A 16,589-nucleotide genomic window follows, 5' to 3' on the forward strand; every position below is an offset into this window, starting at 1 on the left:
GTTATCCTAAACCTTGAGGGGTTTCAATTGTAATAAATTTTCATCAATAAAGTACTTTTTGTCTCTGAATCTCTGTCTCTTGATAAAGTAGAATCTTGAATTTTATTTAAAGTCTCGTGTCTATCCAAGTAATGTATCAAGAATCCGTATAATCCATGTAGGTACCGACTGTTGCTCTGTACTCGGCAGCGTAAGAGAAGAAGCTCCTCCTTAAGCAAGCCCAACCTCCGATCTTTAAGGGCGAGGGGGCAAATGTGGAGAGAGATGCGGAAGTATGGATGGAAGCCATGGACGATTACTTTGAAGCTGCGAGAACCCAACCCGTAAATCAGACTATGCTTGCGATGTTCCTCTTAACTGGCGATGCCAAGATATGGTGGAAGCAACATTGCAGGGACATGGACATTAAGGGATCTTCCTAGTCCTGGGAAGACATTAAAGCTGCGATAATGGGGCGTTATTTACCGCCTGCCTACAAAACCTTGAGGATGAATGACTTCTTTTCACTTCGACAACAGAATTTATATGTCGAAGAATACTATGCAAAGTTTGTCACTCTTCGGAGATATGCTCCTAAGATGACCTTGGAACAACAGGTGGCAAGGTTCGGCCAAGGTCTAATCGATCCCCTGAATACTCGGTTGGAAGCTCTCAGGCCGACGACGCTACAGGATGCCTTGTTAAGGGCCAAACCTCTAGCTCTTGAAGTACAAAGGGCTAATCAGAACAGGAGGAATCATTGGGCAAAGAGAGCAAGGACCACTGCTCGGTATAACAGACCAGCCAACCAAGCGTATAACCAGCGCCCTATTTTGGCTACCACCACAACCATGGAGTTCCCCGATGTTCGATGCTATGGCTGCGGCGAGCATGGACATTACAGATCCAATTGCCCCAGGAACATTCAGGCAACCAACGCCGATGCCATACCCTTGAATACCCGTGGGTGTGGCCAAGCTAATGGAAGAGGAGGACGAGGAAGGATGAACAGAGGGCGAGGGCGTGGAGCTACCGCCAGAGTGAATGCCGCAGTGGTACAACCAACTGTGGGTGATGAAACAGTGGAGAGAGCAACCCTACATGCTGCAATTGACAATCCCAATGGTTGCGAGCAATACGCAGTCATTCATACGCCAGGATCTCTCAGAGGTGAACAAGTTAATTTCCTTATAGATTGTGGTAGTACTCTTTCATTTCTTTCGCCCAGATGCATGAGGAAGCTTAAGCTAGATAAGTACCCAACAAGCAAGCTAGTTGTAGAGTTAGCAAACCGCAAAGAAGTAGTATCTCAACATTCTTCAAGAGAAATCGATTTTGATTTAGGGGGACACCCAACTTCTGCCCAATTTCGAACCCTACCCTTAGGATTCTTTGATGGGATACGAGGGATGGACTGGCTAAAGCAAAATAGGGCCCACATACATTGTGCACAAGGGAACTTTACTTTTACAGATAACTTGGGTAATGAAGCCTTAATCCAGGGGGAAAATGGGAGACCTAGGGCTACTCTAGTTAAGGCCAGCAGACTTTTGAAGGGATTAAGAAAGGGTCAGCAAATTTATGCGGTTAAACTCAACAAAGTGGACCAATCAGATACCTCACTTCGACCAAACTGGTTGAGGGAGTATGATGATGTATTCCCTGAAGACCTTACGAATCTTCCACCACACAGAGAGGTAGATCATGAGATACAGACTACTCCTGGACGTGAACCTATCTCAAAAAGACCTTATAAGATGTCACTTCCAGAGGCCATCGAACTCAAGGAACAGCTTAGGCAACTCATTGAGCAAGGATTCATTCAACCCAGTACTTCTCCTTGGGGTGCTCCAGTTCTTTTTCAGAAGAAGAAGGATGGAACCTTAAGGCTATGCATAGACTATCGTGGACTGAACCAGGTAACTGTCAGAACAAGGATGAACAAGACAATCATGGAGCGAGCACGAAGCATTCGGCTACATGCAGACCTATCGCTTGAGCTTTGGGCGGAAGCTGTAAGTACGTCTGTGTACTTAATCAATCGGTCACCCTCAACGACATAGGATGGGGGAGTTCCAGAAGAGGCATGGACAGGTAAACCAGTGAATTATGCATTTCTCAAAGTGTTTGGGTGTGAGGCTTTCATCCACATAGATAGAAGCCTAAGATCAAAGCTAGATGCAAAGTGCAAAAAGTGTTTCTTCATTGGATATGGAGAAGGTGACTTTGGGTATCGCCTATGGAATCCTGAAGATGGTAAAATCTTAAGGAGCCGGGATGTAATTTTTAACAAACAAAATATGTACAAAGATTACTTGGAAAGAAAACAAACAAAAGAAACAGGTGTTGAGTACATGGAGCTTGAGGACGGTGAAGACTCAAGGACTGCAAATGGGGACAATGTGTAACAACGTCAACGAATTGAGGAGCCTCAACCTATTCCCCGAAGATCTACAAGAGCAAGTAGACCTCCAGAAAGGTTTGTTCCTTCCTTCAACCATCTCTTGATCTCAGATTCTGGAGAGCCGGAATCATACGAAGAAGCTATGCAACATGAATCCAAAGAAGAATGGACGAAGAGCATGCAACTGGAGATGGACTCACTACATCGCAACCAAACATGGGAGTTGGTTGAGTTGCCTAAAGGTAAGTAGGAACTTCAAAACAAATGGGTGTACAAGGTGAAGAAAGAAGAAGGTGGGAAGAAAAGGTACAAATCTAGGCTTGTGGTAAAAGGGTTTTCTCAAAAGAAAGGTATTGACTTCAATGAAATATTTTCTCCTGTTGTAAAAATGAACTCAATCAGGCTTGTCTTAAGCCTTGTGGCTGCTCATGATCTAAATCTTGAGCAAATGGATGTAAATACGACATTCCCTCACGGTGACTTAGAGGAGGAAATCTACATGCTTCAACCAAAGGGGTATGAAGTACAAGGTAATGAGAAAATGGTTTGCAGATTAAAGAAGAGCTTGTATGGTTTAAAACAAGTATAAAGACAATGGTACTTGAAGTTTGATCAATGGATGTTGGATCATGGATTCACAAGATACAACTCGGATCACTGTGTCTACACGAAGAATTTGGGAGATGGAAAATTCATCATCCTGATGTTGTATGTTGATGACATGTTGATTGCAAGTACTAATATGCAGGACATCAAAGACCTAAAAGAGGAGCTATCTAAATCTTTTTCAATGAAAGATTTAGGTGCTGAAAAGAAGATATTTGGTATGAAGATATCATGGGAAAGGATGAAGAAGACAATAAAGCTATCTCAAGAGGATTACATCAAGAAGGTACTAGAAAGGTTTGCAATGCAAAATGCAAAAACGGTTTCTACACCTTTGGCTGGTCACTTTAAACTAACGAAGGATATGTGTCCAAAGACACAAGAGGAGATAGCCTATATGTCTAAAGTTGCATATACTGCAGCGGTAGGTTCTCTTATGTATGCTATAGTTTGGACAAGGTCAGACATTGCACATGCAGTGGGAGTTGTAAGTAGGTTAATGGACAACCCAGGTAAAGAGCAGTGGCAAGCTGTGAAGTGGATACTTAGGTATCTAAAAGGGACAACAACAAATGCTTTGTATTTTGGAGGAACTGATATTTTTCTAGAAGGGTATGTTGATGCAGATACGGTAGGTGACAAAGATACTCGAAGGAGCACTACTGGCTATGTGTTCATGGTTGGAGGCACAACAGTAAGTTGGGCTTCAAAGCTGCAGAAAGTGGTCTCACTTTCTTCCACGGAAGCAGAGTATGTAGCAATGACGGAGGCAAGCAAAGAAATTCTGTGGCTTCATAGATTCTTAGAAGAGCTTGGATTCAAACAAGACAATTGTGTCTTGTACGGTGATAGCCAAAGTGCTATCCATCTTGCAAAGAACTCAGCCTTTTGTTCAAGGACAAAGCACATTGAGGTGAGATATCACTTCATACGCACTCTTTTGGAAGAGGGACAACTAAAGCTATGAAAGGTGCATACAAGTGAAAATCCTGCAGACATGTTTACAAAGGCGGTCAACAAGGAGAAGTTGAGCTTTTGCTCATCTTCAATCAGCATCAAGGATAAGAAGCCAGGATGGAAAGCAGTCACAGGTTTGGTTTGGAGATCAGTCTCCAAGTGGGAGATTGTTAAGTATGGAGCCTGATTTACCCCTTGTAATTTTATGTGGTAAAAACGCACATTTGTAAAGCCCTCATTATGAGGAGAAGCCATCATGCGTGAAGAAAAATCACTCGCCGGAAATAAAAATTTTAACGGCCAAAATTTAGGGGCATACTTTTTTTTCCTTCGCTGGAATATTCCTTTTCACTGCAATATTATGGCTGGACAGTGGCCGGAAAGTGGTTGGAAAACAACCGATTGATTGGCCGGTTGGCCGATGGCCAGTAGTCAATGGCCAGTGGCCGGTGGTCGAAAGTCAATGGCCTGTGGCCGAATTCAAAAGCGGACTTGTCTTCTCAAGGGCGGCCACACATGGGCGGTTTGAAGGGTCCGATTTAAACTTATCTACACAAGGGTGGCTACACATGGCTGCCTCTCATGAGAGAGGGCAGCCCTTTTGGCCTATTAAAGGAGGCCATTTCTACACACATTTCATAGTGTGAAGTTGATGCAACAAGGTGGGTGCGAGGTGGTGAGAGTGAAGCAAGGTGGGAGTTGTATTAAGGGTATAATCGCTTTGTAAACTACTTCTTGTTTTGAAATACTAAAGCCATTGAGTGGCTGTTTTCCTGTGGACGTAGCCCACATTGGGTGAACCATGTATATCGTGTGTACTCTCTCTCTCTCTCTCTCTACTCTATAATCTCTTGTGTGTGAAATCTATCTCTCTCCATTAATTAATCTACTCAAATATCTATTTAGCTACGCCATATTTCCAAACAGTACGTCCATCTTATGTGTTGCTACTAAAGTTGTTTTGTCTACAATTGAGAAATCTTGTTGGGATGTAAGAGATATGCAAGCTCAAGTATTGATTGCAATATCCATGAAGCCCACTATTACTCCTCACATTTTTTCAGCAAAATGAGCAAAACAAGCTTGGGACATCTAGCTAGTCTTTATGTAAGTCGCAATGAGGCTAAAATTGCATTGCTATGTAAAGAGCTAGAGTCAAAGATTATGTGAGAGAAAAATGACACGGATACTTTTCTTATTGGTATCGAGTATATCAATGACAAACTCATTTTTGTAGGTGAAGTTATTTTTTTTAGTTCACTTGTGCAGAGTATTCTTGATGCACTTCTAGACTCTTACCAGCTTTTTGCTAGTACTTCGAGACTTGTGACCCAAGGAAATCCTCAAGATGTCAAGTTTGATACATTATGCACATTGTTGTTATAGGAGTCACTTTCAAGAAAGAACATGGCTAAACAATATGTAGTTTAACAAGCATTCTTTGATGCTCAAAGAATAGCAATGCAACCACTTCTCATGGTTGTTCAATGAGTAGCAGATGCTGGCAGCAACTCGTCTAGGAATATTTATGAAAAAGGCAAGAAGAAGATTCATTGCTATTATTGCAATCTCAATGATCACTTGATAAAGCAATGTTCTAAGTTGAAGACAAACGAGGCAAAGAAGAGAGAAGTTGGGTCTACTACTAGTGCGACTATTGTAAAATCTTTTGGAAATAGAGATTGTGATCGTGATGTAGACCTAGAGTGGACATTTACTATGTAGAGCGTACTTATGATACTTTTGTCCATTCTTTGATGCATGTAAGCTAGTTGCTGTAGAGTCACATGTTTGGAACTTTGCTAGTGGTGCTACATAGCATTTTACTTTGCATCATGACTTGTTTGCCTCTCTCAATCTATCCCTCACAAGAATACGATCACTTTTGTCAACAATGTCCCTTATCATGTCAAGGGAGTTGGAAAGATTGTGCTAACTATACTGCAAATGGTAGTTCTTTCACATTCCTTGATGCAATTCATGTACTAGGGATCAAGAAGAACCTTTTGTCTATATCTGCACTTGCAAGATTGGTCTTGTTGTCAAATTTGTGGATGAAATATGTGTTAGGTTTAATGGTCATGTGGCCGACCGTCCATCACTAACTGCTACTAACCCTAAATGTACAGCTATACACTTGTGTGAGCCACTAACACTAAGTACAATGTGTATTGTGTCTTAGTGCATACGATAGAAAAGAAAAAAAGGGGACACACGTGTGTCGTCTCTCCCCCTCCAAGTTGGTGTGTGGCTATGGTGGTGTGTGTGTGAGTGTGCGTGCATATTCCTCTTCCTCTTTCGCTGTGCTCCCGGATCCTCTCCTCCATCTGGTATCAGAGCGGTTTCATTCCCAAAATTGCTTCCACGTGTGCACGCACTTTCAAGAGTGCAAACAGGGTTTTGACTTCGGCATCAGCAAATTCAGTATTTCGAGAGCGTTTCCAGCAGGTGTGTTGCATTTTACCCCCCTTTCGGAGCCATTCGTGCCATCAGAAACCTCATTCGAGCTACGATTCAGGAGCTGAATTTTTTGGTATTTTGTGCTGCAGAGCTTCCATAGCCATTATAGGTACCATTGTCGCAGTCTCTTCCATCTGCGAGAGCCCATGGATCATTCGGGAGTGTGTAGCCTCTGTCGGAGTGGCCTCATACACACATAGAGTGGGAGTTTGACAGCATTGTCTTCTTTGACTACAGGTACATGTACATGTATATAGAGTGGCTTGGTTAGCTTTCTCTGTGCTTCTCAACCTTGATCTCGGCTTCGGCTTCGACATCGACTCACAGGCTACAGGTTTCAGTGCTTGTGATATTCTGGTTCTAGTGGGAGCAATTTTTTATGCGTACATGCATATGTTGGCACTTTTGACAGTGTATGAGCTCTTTTGAGAGCGGTTTGACTCCCAACATGGATATTTCTTTGCATGCACATGCTTTTGATGCATGTTTGAGCATCGACAAACTTGTACATCTTTGTGGATACAACCATTATACACTTTTGTGGAGCCCTCTTTTGGCTAGTACGACAGTCTCGACCATTTTTGAGACTTGGTCCAAATGATAGCTATTTCTGAGACTTGGCTATATGTTTTGCTGCATAACCTATGTTGTTGAGGGTCGATAGCGTGAGGTTTTCATTGAGCTGGGGTATCCTCAAATGTGAAGATACGTTTGGTGATACAGGTAGTTGGAGCATTCTTTACGAGGCCTAGCCATAGGACATGTATAGAGTGGTATAGGTGCTTTTGACAACGAGTTGGCAGTCTATGGTCAGTTTGATAGTTTATGTGCCTTATTTGGTCTCTATACAATGTACTTTTGAGAGACATTGCCCTCTTTTATGCTTTGTGAATGAATGGTGTATCCACTTAAAGCTAAGTCCAAAGTGTTCATGTGTTTCAAGCAATTTTTAATTTATGGCTTAAAATTTGTCTAAATGTAGTAGAGGGGGGGAGTACAAATCTCATGAATTTAATGCATTTCTGGCTAGTCGTGGGGATAAAACACCAATGTATGGTGCCATATATAGCTCAACAAAACGGTGTTGTTGAAAGAAAAAACAAGTTTCTTATGGAGATGGCACGATGTATGGTCAAGAGTCAAGCCTTACCACATTCATTTTGAGTTGATACTATCATCTGTGCTACTTGTGTACTTAACAAGGGTCCTACTAAAGCCTTGTAGTTTATGGCTCCTTTTGAAGCATGGAATGATAAGAAGCCATCTATTGATTAGATGCACATTTTTGGTTCTTTAGCTTTTGCTTTGGTGCCACAAACACAATGCATAAAATTGGATGATAAGGCTATTGAATGCATTTTTGTTGGCTACAGTCTTGAAAGCAAAATTTATATGTTATACCATCCACAAGCAAAAGGTATCTTGGTTTCACGAGATGTTGTTCTCATAAAAAAATTTGTTCAAACTTTGTTATCATGAACCATAGATAGTAATGTAAGCTCATAGGATATTTATGACACTTTGTTGCCTCTTTTAATTGGTGGAAACTTGAATGTAAGCTCCAACGAGACACATATATAGCCTATGGGATTGACAATTCTATTATTGATGCCGATGTGCATGATGTACTTGATGTGGAAAGGGCTAAGAATGAAGAGGCTAGAGGTATGCCAAAATGGTTGGTGCATACTTTACGTGACAGTAAATTGGATGCATTTGTGTCTAGTCATACTCATTCAAATTATCACCATGCATCATATGCGTCAGATTGTTATTATTTGGCTATTTCAAGTTGATGTGATGAGGAGGAACCTCTACCTTTCGATGAAGCACAAAATTCAAAAAAATGGATGGCTACAATTCAATCAAAATATGATGCAATTAGAGAGAATAAAACATGGAACTTATGTGATTTGCCTCATGGCAAAAATTCCACTAGTACTATGAAGTGGGTCTACAAGTTGAAACAGAAGCCGTATCGTGAGATTGGTCACTACAATGCTAGACTTGTTGCAGAAGGTTATGCACAACAAAAAGGCATCGACTATGAAGAGAATTTTTCTCTCACTTGTCGTACGACTACTGTTCATTTTTTATGTGCATTGGCAGCTCATTTTGGATCAAATGTACATCAATCAGACATTGTTACTATTTTCTTGAAGGGTGATATATTTGGGGAAGTGTATGTATTGCCGATTTTGTGAAGAAAGGACAAGAAACAAAAGCGTGCAAATGCAAGAAAGATTTTTATGCGTTGAAGCAATCTCCTCACGCTTGGTATGAGAAAGCTAACACTCATTTGTTTAAGCAACTCATTTTGTAATAGTCCAATTCAAAGTACTTTTTATGTCAAATGTGAGGGTGATATATTTGTCTTTGTCATTTTTTATGTAGATGATTTGTTGATTACTAGTTTGAATGAGATACAGATTGTTGATTTCAAGGCTAAATTGAATGCCACTTACAATATGAAAGGCTTGGAGATTTTGCATCATTACTTTGGCATACAATTTAAGCACTGTGACAAAGGATTGCTTTGTGTCAATCAAGATACATAGAAATATTACAATGTAAGTTTGTATTGAGGACTACAAACGTATTTCTAATAGGTTTGATATTGAGTCTTCACAAGACTAGAGATCTTGATGATGTCACTCTTAATTCACAATTGTTGGATGCCTTATTTATGTAAGCAATATGAGGCCATATATTCAATTTTCATAGGTCAACACATTTATGCATATCCTAGGGTGTAGGCCTTAGTAGATTCATGCATAGCCTAGGGTTTAAGCCTTGGTAGGCTACTAAAAGGATCTTTGGCTACTTGAGTGGCACGTTACATCGTGGGTTGTTTTATCCCAAGGGAGATCATTGCTTCCAAATTTGCATGCTTTTTTGGATGTTGTTATGACACACGAGTGTCCACAAGTAGTTTCTGTTTTATGCTTTGTTTATGCATATCATGGTTGAGCAAGAAGAAACCTATTGTGGACACTTCTAGTTGTGAAAGTGAGTCCAAGGTAGTCTTCACAGCTACAATTCAGTGTGTATGACTCAGATGCCTTATGGATTATTTGGGTGTTGGATAGGACACTGGCAACATCATCTACAACACTGATAGCCAGAGCACATTGGTAGTTGTGAGGAAAATTGTTTCCCATGTTCACACAAAGCACATTGAGGTGCATTATCACTATGTCAAGGAGAGACTCTCAACATGAAAGATCATCTTGGCTTATGTGCCAACATAGAATAACCGTGCATATCTATTCACAAAGGCATTGCCTTGTGAGAAGTTCAAAGATTTCGGCTTGCTTCCCTTTGTGGATTGATCATGTCCTCAAGGCATGGCACTTTCCTATACACTATGGGCCTAGCTCTTATTCGTTGCATCACTCCAAGGGGGGATTTGTTACCATATGTGTGGTAGTGATGTGTGTGAACACACTTATTATGACCGCATGAGAACTTTTCCCTCACTAAAGGTTTTCCCCCCAATGCATAGGGCTAGCTTATCTTTCTATTTGTGCACTAAGCAATGCACTCTTTGTTGTGTGCATTGAGCTTCTTCATCTTCTCCAAGTTGTATGTGCGTCCCTTTAACCCTAATTCCAACACTTGAACTTTGGTTTTCTCGGGCTTTGGTTCGCTCGAAAAGTCTCACTTGGTGTTTGGAATTGCTGAAACTCATCCTCCTTGTTGTCATCATGGTCTAACTCCTAGAATCTTGACTTTGTATCATCCTTGATATCACCATAAGCTAACTCTATATTTGCATCCTCATCTTTCTCTTGCTCTATGAAGACTTGCCCATTCCCCTAGTCTTGGACATTATCTTCTTTGATTCCCAAGACTTTGGCACCTACAATTTGTCTACATCCTACTATCTTTGCATTCACAAGTCCATATGAACAAACTCTTTTACATATTCATGTTGGTCTTTAGAATCCACATATACTTCTATAAAGGCTTCTTCACTCATTTGATAGGTTTTCTCTCATTTTCACAATTTGGTACCACCTTGGAATCAACCTCATCCACCATGTCCTTTACACATAGGCCCTCTCCTCTGACCAGGCCTTCATCTTTGTTGATGAGCTTATTCGCCTCCAATATGGATACAAGCAAACAACAGGCACCAATGTAGTAGAATATGTGATAGGGCTTACCCATGTAGGCTTTGCATGTCAATTACCTTTGGCTGCACCGTTGTTTATATAGGAACATATGATGTAGGCTTCAACAAGCCTCTCCAACTTCTTCTTCATCTTTTGGTTATTTATCATTGCCAAATAGACGACATCTATGTAGTTTTTTGCATTGCCAAATTCCACATTTTCTTCAACTTTGGATGCAAGGAACCCAAAAATTTCACACTTTGAGACCATCAAGCCAACAAAATCCCACTTTCTTCCTCTCAATTCTCATAAACCCTTGTGCACACACATGACTAACACGGGGGGGGCGGGGGGGGCGGGGGGGGGGGGGGGGGGGGGGGGGGGGGGGGGGGTACTCACTCACACACTTGTTGCCTTGCATAAACCAAGAGAGGTAGAGCAAGAGATGGAGATGACACAAAAGTATGCAAATCATTGGCTATGACGAGATTTTTTTTCATTACTTGAGGATGTATAATGATGGGATAGTATGCTCTACCAAAACCTGACTCATCTTCATCCAAAAAAAAAACTCCTTGTAGTTTTTGCCATCCTCAAAAACCACCTCCTCTTTGTCATGAAGAGAGAAGGGGCATGAGAATGTGTGGGCAATTGGCCTTTTCTCCCTATTCTTCCCTTTTCCTTGCCTCCAAGTCTTCCCCAGAAAAAAAAATCTTCCTTTCTCTCTCCTTGCCTCCAAATCTTCCCAAAAAAACTATTTTTTCTCATTTGACGCTCGTCCCCTAAAGCTTTTCCCTTTTTTTAGAACTTTGCTCACCACCTTGCATGCATGCAAACACCACTTCTATCATCTTCACACTCATGTATGGCCTGCACTCAAAAGTGTCAGCCAAGGGGTTGCTTGTGGTCAGAAATTGGCCAAACACTCCACCAATAATGCCTCCCTCCATCAGTAGTGAACCAAGTAGCACCCACACAGAAGAGCACACATGCACAACCGCAAAAGAAGGAGAGCATTATAGCCAAGGATCCACCAGTTTAAGAGGGAGGCTATCCTCTCTCCTTGGGATGCTTAAGGACTTGTCCACTTGGTATATTTGTACCCCAAATATAGAATGCCAAAAATCACCTATGGGATAGTCTCCCTACCACATGGCAACATTGTTGAAAACTCAAAGATTTAAAAACCCTTAAGCGTCCTTGAATTTTGGCCCTTCTTCTCTTGAATGCAATCTCTTGCTCCAAATCTCGACTACCAATCCATAAAGCATGGCCACAAACTTGCATATCCTCCTTTGAGATTGAAGCTTCACTCTGCATTTTGGGATTCTTGACCACCCATGTTGGGCTCTTGAAAATGGAATAAAATAAAATAAAAATCATCTACTCTATCTACTATTGACTTCAATGGTGAATATCTACACACAAATAGATTGGATTGATGAGCTGTAAAGCACATATCAAAGATCTTGGCAAGTACTATGGTCGAAAGCCATGGTGAGATAATAAAAAATCTTTAATGCATGCATTCCAAAGGGGACTAAATTTCTACAAACTCGGCCCCTAAAAAAACTTTAAGTGGTCATATCTTCTCCATTTGAAATCCAATTTCAAATATCTAAAGCCGGGCTAAAAGAGTGTTAAAGTTTGTGGTCCAATACATTTTCTTCAACAAGGTAGTCACAGTCAGGAAGAAAAGTACCAAAATTACCAAGGCTACCTAAAAGGTAGGAGCAATTTTGGGTTCAACAACAGACTTGTAGGAGTGATATCAACCACCCAAAGAAGGAAATAACTACCAAGTAGTTGGGTAGAAATGTACCAAAATTGCCAAAGTTACCTAAAAGGTAGGATCAATTTTGGGTTCGACAACAAACTTGTAGGAGTGATATCAGCTTCCAAAAGTAGCGATCTTGTCGAGCAATACAAAGCGAAGTTTCTTTACTCAATATGGACTACAATCTAGTGAGAGGGTTTCTCCTAATTCTTTTTCTACCATTTCCAGTGAAGTCACCAAGTTGGCTACCTGTAGAGCTGTAGACTGCAAACAAGAGCTAACATACCAACTTGGGAGATGTACAAAGATATATTGCTATGATCTCTTGATGAAGTGTAGAAAGAAAATGTTCCCCTCATAATGAAGGATCTATCTACCAAAGGAATCCCTGAAAGTCACTTGCAGGAGTCATCTACAAACATCTATAACGAGTATAACAGTGCAGGTTGTAGTTGTGCCTATGTACATAGTTTGTACCTGGGTGTACCCTAGTGCCTAGAGCCTAGTATTGGTTCCTAACTCCAAGATGATAGGCTAGAGCAAGGATGCCACCACACATTATGTAGTGAGCTTAACAAGGTTGTGAAGTGATTCTATTGGAAAGCACACTCGCATCTTAGCATTGGAAAGAAGAAGAGACAAACAGAGAGAGTGAAGATAGAGAGATAGCTAAGATACATTTTAAGGCACTAGAACATCGAGTTTTGTATTTGGGAAACACACTACTTGTACTTGTCTCTATAACCTTAGCATTGGGTTTAGGGATCAACCCTTCAATCTCTCTCTCTCTCTCTCTCTCTCTCTCTCTCTCTCTCTCTCTCTCTCTCTCTCTCTCTCTCTCTCTCTCTCTCAGTACTAATATTGTGTATCTAAGTGGTTCCAGAGTACTAAATTATCTATTTGGTACTATTAGTTCTATATTATTGTTACTATTAAGATTCTGTTATACTACTAAGTTTGGTGTCTACAGTACCTTTTTTGGTACCCAAGAATACCAACATTGTATCCAAGGTAGTTCTCCTATGAAAGTTATTCCTTTCATTTTACCATTTTCTTTCTTATACATTTGATTACATATTGGGTCTCCTTCTCTCATATATCTTGACATAAAAGTCCATACACTCTTCCACATTTTTTCACATGGTATTAGAGCATAGATTTTCATAGAGAGCATGTTCAACACTTCAAATAACACCTTTGGTTACCACTTTGTTGCTCCCATTGCATCAGCACCACTTTACAAAAATTGCCAAAAACTTTTAAATTTTTGATGTCATAACTTGATGACCATAGCTCTTTTTGATGAGCTATAAAGATAGGGTTGGAGAGCACTTCAATTGGCACATAAAATCACTTTAAAACATACACTCTGATTAGCTTCAAAGAACATCCCTATCAAATAGCACCAAAACCAAACATTTAGGCCTAAAAAACCACATGTATCATACAATTCTAAGTTCTTGGCACCTAGTCAATGCCCAAACCCTTGGCTTGTAGCCATAACCTCATTTTTCACCTATTATAGCATTGACAGTCTTTGGTTGCACCAAGAGAAATGGGTTATGACTTTGGTGTTCGCTTGCGAGAAGTTTGAAGTCTACCTTATTGTTTGTAAGTTTTATGAAGTGGGTGCTGGAAATTTGGGGCTTCAAGTTTGAGTTCAAATTGGTCATACAAGCAAGTCCAGCTTGGCGGAAATTTTGGTTAACAAGGATCAGATCTACCTATGTAGATGAGACTAGTGCGAGAGGAAGCAGGTGACGAGCCAACAATGGAGGGAGCATTTACGATATGGTTTGATGGTGCATAGAGGAGTGTGGTACAAAACGTAGGAGGAGTAGTTTTCATTCTAGATCCTCAAGGTAAAGTGAATTTTTTATAGTCTTATGATCTAGTGGGTGTGCATATACCAATAGCGAAGCAAAATACTTGGCACTTCATTTGGGATTGAACAATGCATAGAGTTTGAGATTCCCATGAGCATTATGCAAGGTGATGCTCACCTTGTTATAAAATAGCTTTTAAGGAAATGGTTGGTAAAGATAGACTCTCTTAAGCATTCATTTTATTCAATTATGAAGCTCTTGAAGTTTTTTGAAGCAATCTAGTTCAAGCATGTTGGCAAAGAGAAAAATTAAATGGCAAACCAACTTGCAAGTAGCCATTTGCAAATGCATGTAGCAAGTTTGTATATGGCTCCTACCATGCATGTAGGAAGGGAGACCTTGAAGGATATTGATGATTTTTTGAGAACAAGTCAATGTTTGGTAGTCATGACAAAGCTACAAGAAGGCGAGCTGTCCAAAAAGCACGTAGGTTCACTCTTGTTGATGAAGATTTTAGATGGGAGATGTGTACTCTATGAAGAGGATATTGGGATGGTTTTGGAGAAATGCCATGAAGAAAGTAGGCATCAAGGAAAAGACCAGGGACTATTTTCTATATGAATGGAAGGTTTTGGTGCCTTCTTTTGTGTCAAAATTTCATTACTCGTGCAAAAACTGTAATGATTACAAATCATGGAAAAGAAGATTGGCGGCAAAGTCATAAGGAGCTCTAATTACTTTTGACACATTTGAGAAGTGGGGTTTGGATGCTGTTGGTCCTCTTTCCCAGTAGACAAGTGGTAAGAAATGTGTTATTGTTGCAATTGATTATCTTATTAGGTGGGGAGAAGCAAAGACAACCAAAGAAGTGAATGCGCATACACTTGTTGTAGAATTTTTCTTTGATTATATATGTTGTCGGTTTGGTGTGCCATGGGTTCTTATCTTTGATAGAGATCAAGGATTTTGTAGTAAGCAAATGTATGCTTTGGTTGAACATTTGGGTATTCAACACATGTTTTCTTGACCAAACCATCCTCAGTGTAATGGTTTGGTGGAAAGTGCAAACGGGTAAATAGTCAAGATGCTCACTAAGAATATCTACAAGCAGGTGGATGAATGAAGGCCAATTTATTCAAGTGCTTGTGGGCTTACTGGACTTCCTATAAAGTGGCTACTAACTTCACACCATTTGATTAGATTTATGACAAAAAGGCAGTCTTGCCTATACATGCATAGCTTGGTGCATTAAAAGGTATTTGATGTGTTCATAAGTCTCAGAGCGACATTGTGCAGGATCAAATCACCACCTCTGGAGACCTTGCAGATGACAAGAGAGGCTACCATGGATTTTTATCAAAGGGAGAAGAGGATGGCCAAGTCCAATATGAAGAAGGATATACAAGAAGGAGACCTCATTATGAAGAGGATGGCCAAGTCCAATATGAAGAAGGATATACAAGAAGGAGACCTCATTGTGAAGTGTGAAAGCCATTTGGATTTTACTTTGCAATAGAAGTTTTAGAAGAAGTGGACATGGCCATTCAAGATACAAAAATATTTTCCACATCGTACTTACCAATTGGTGAGGATGAATGATAGGCAATTGCAAAATAGGGTAAATGGAGTCTATTCAAAGATCTATTCTGGAAGGTCATTTGGTTCTCGATATGAATCGGTTGCAAATATAGGGCGTCACACAACCCATCTAATTATGATCCTTTGGTAGGCCACCATGAATAACACTTTTTACATATGGTAGCATACATGTTTTTCCTCAAATAACATGTTTGCTTCGGTGTGGCAATTTTTAGGTTCAAAAAACATGTTTTTGATAGGTCATTGGTTCTCGGTGCGAATCAAGTGCAAATACAAGGGGCTAGACAACCCACCTAATTATGGTCTTTTATTAGCCATGAATAACACTTTTTATATCTGATAGCATATATGTTTTTCCTCAAACAACATGTTTGCTTAGTGTGACAATTTTTAGGCTCAACAAACATGTGGTTGTTTTGAACATGAATGTTCAGCAAGGGAATTGAACAATGATGGTGCAACCAAAGACAACTGATGCTAGAAAAGTTGCCAAATGCAGCTATGGATGCAAGAAAGAGCAAACTAATGGGTTTGGATAGTAGCTAGGTGCAAGGGCAACCAAGGGAATGAAGAGGTGTATGCTACGTGTGGGTTTTTAGGTCAAAATGCTTGATTGGGGTATTATATGGGTGAAATGCTTGAAGCTAATCAAAGTGCACATTTTGGAGTGTTTTTATGTGCCAGTCGATGCACTCTCCAACTTTATCTTTATAGCTCATCACACGGAGCTACAATCATCAAGTTATGACGGTGAGAAGTTGAAGGTTTTTTGTAGCTTTTCAACCAGATGGTGTTGATGCAAAGAGAGACCAAGTGGTGGTCAAAGCTTTGAACTTGGAGTGTTGAGTATGATCTTTGTGTCA

This window comes from Adiantum capillus-veneris, chromosome 11, assembly GCF_014529385.1.
Source record: "Adiantum capillus-veneris isolate H3 chromosome 11, ASM1452938v2, whole genome shotgun sequence".
NCBI lineage: Eukaryota > Viridiplantae > Streptophyta > Polypodiopsida > Polypodiales > Pteridaceae > Adiantum > Adiantum capillus-veneris.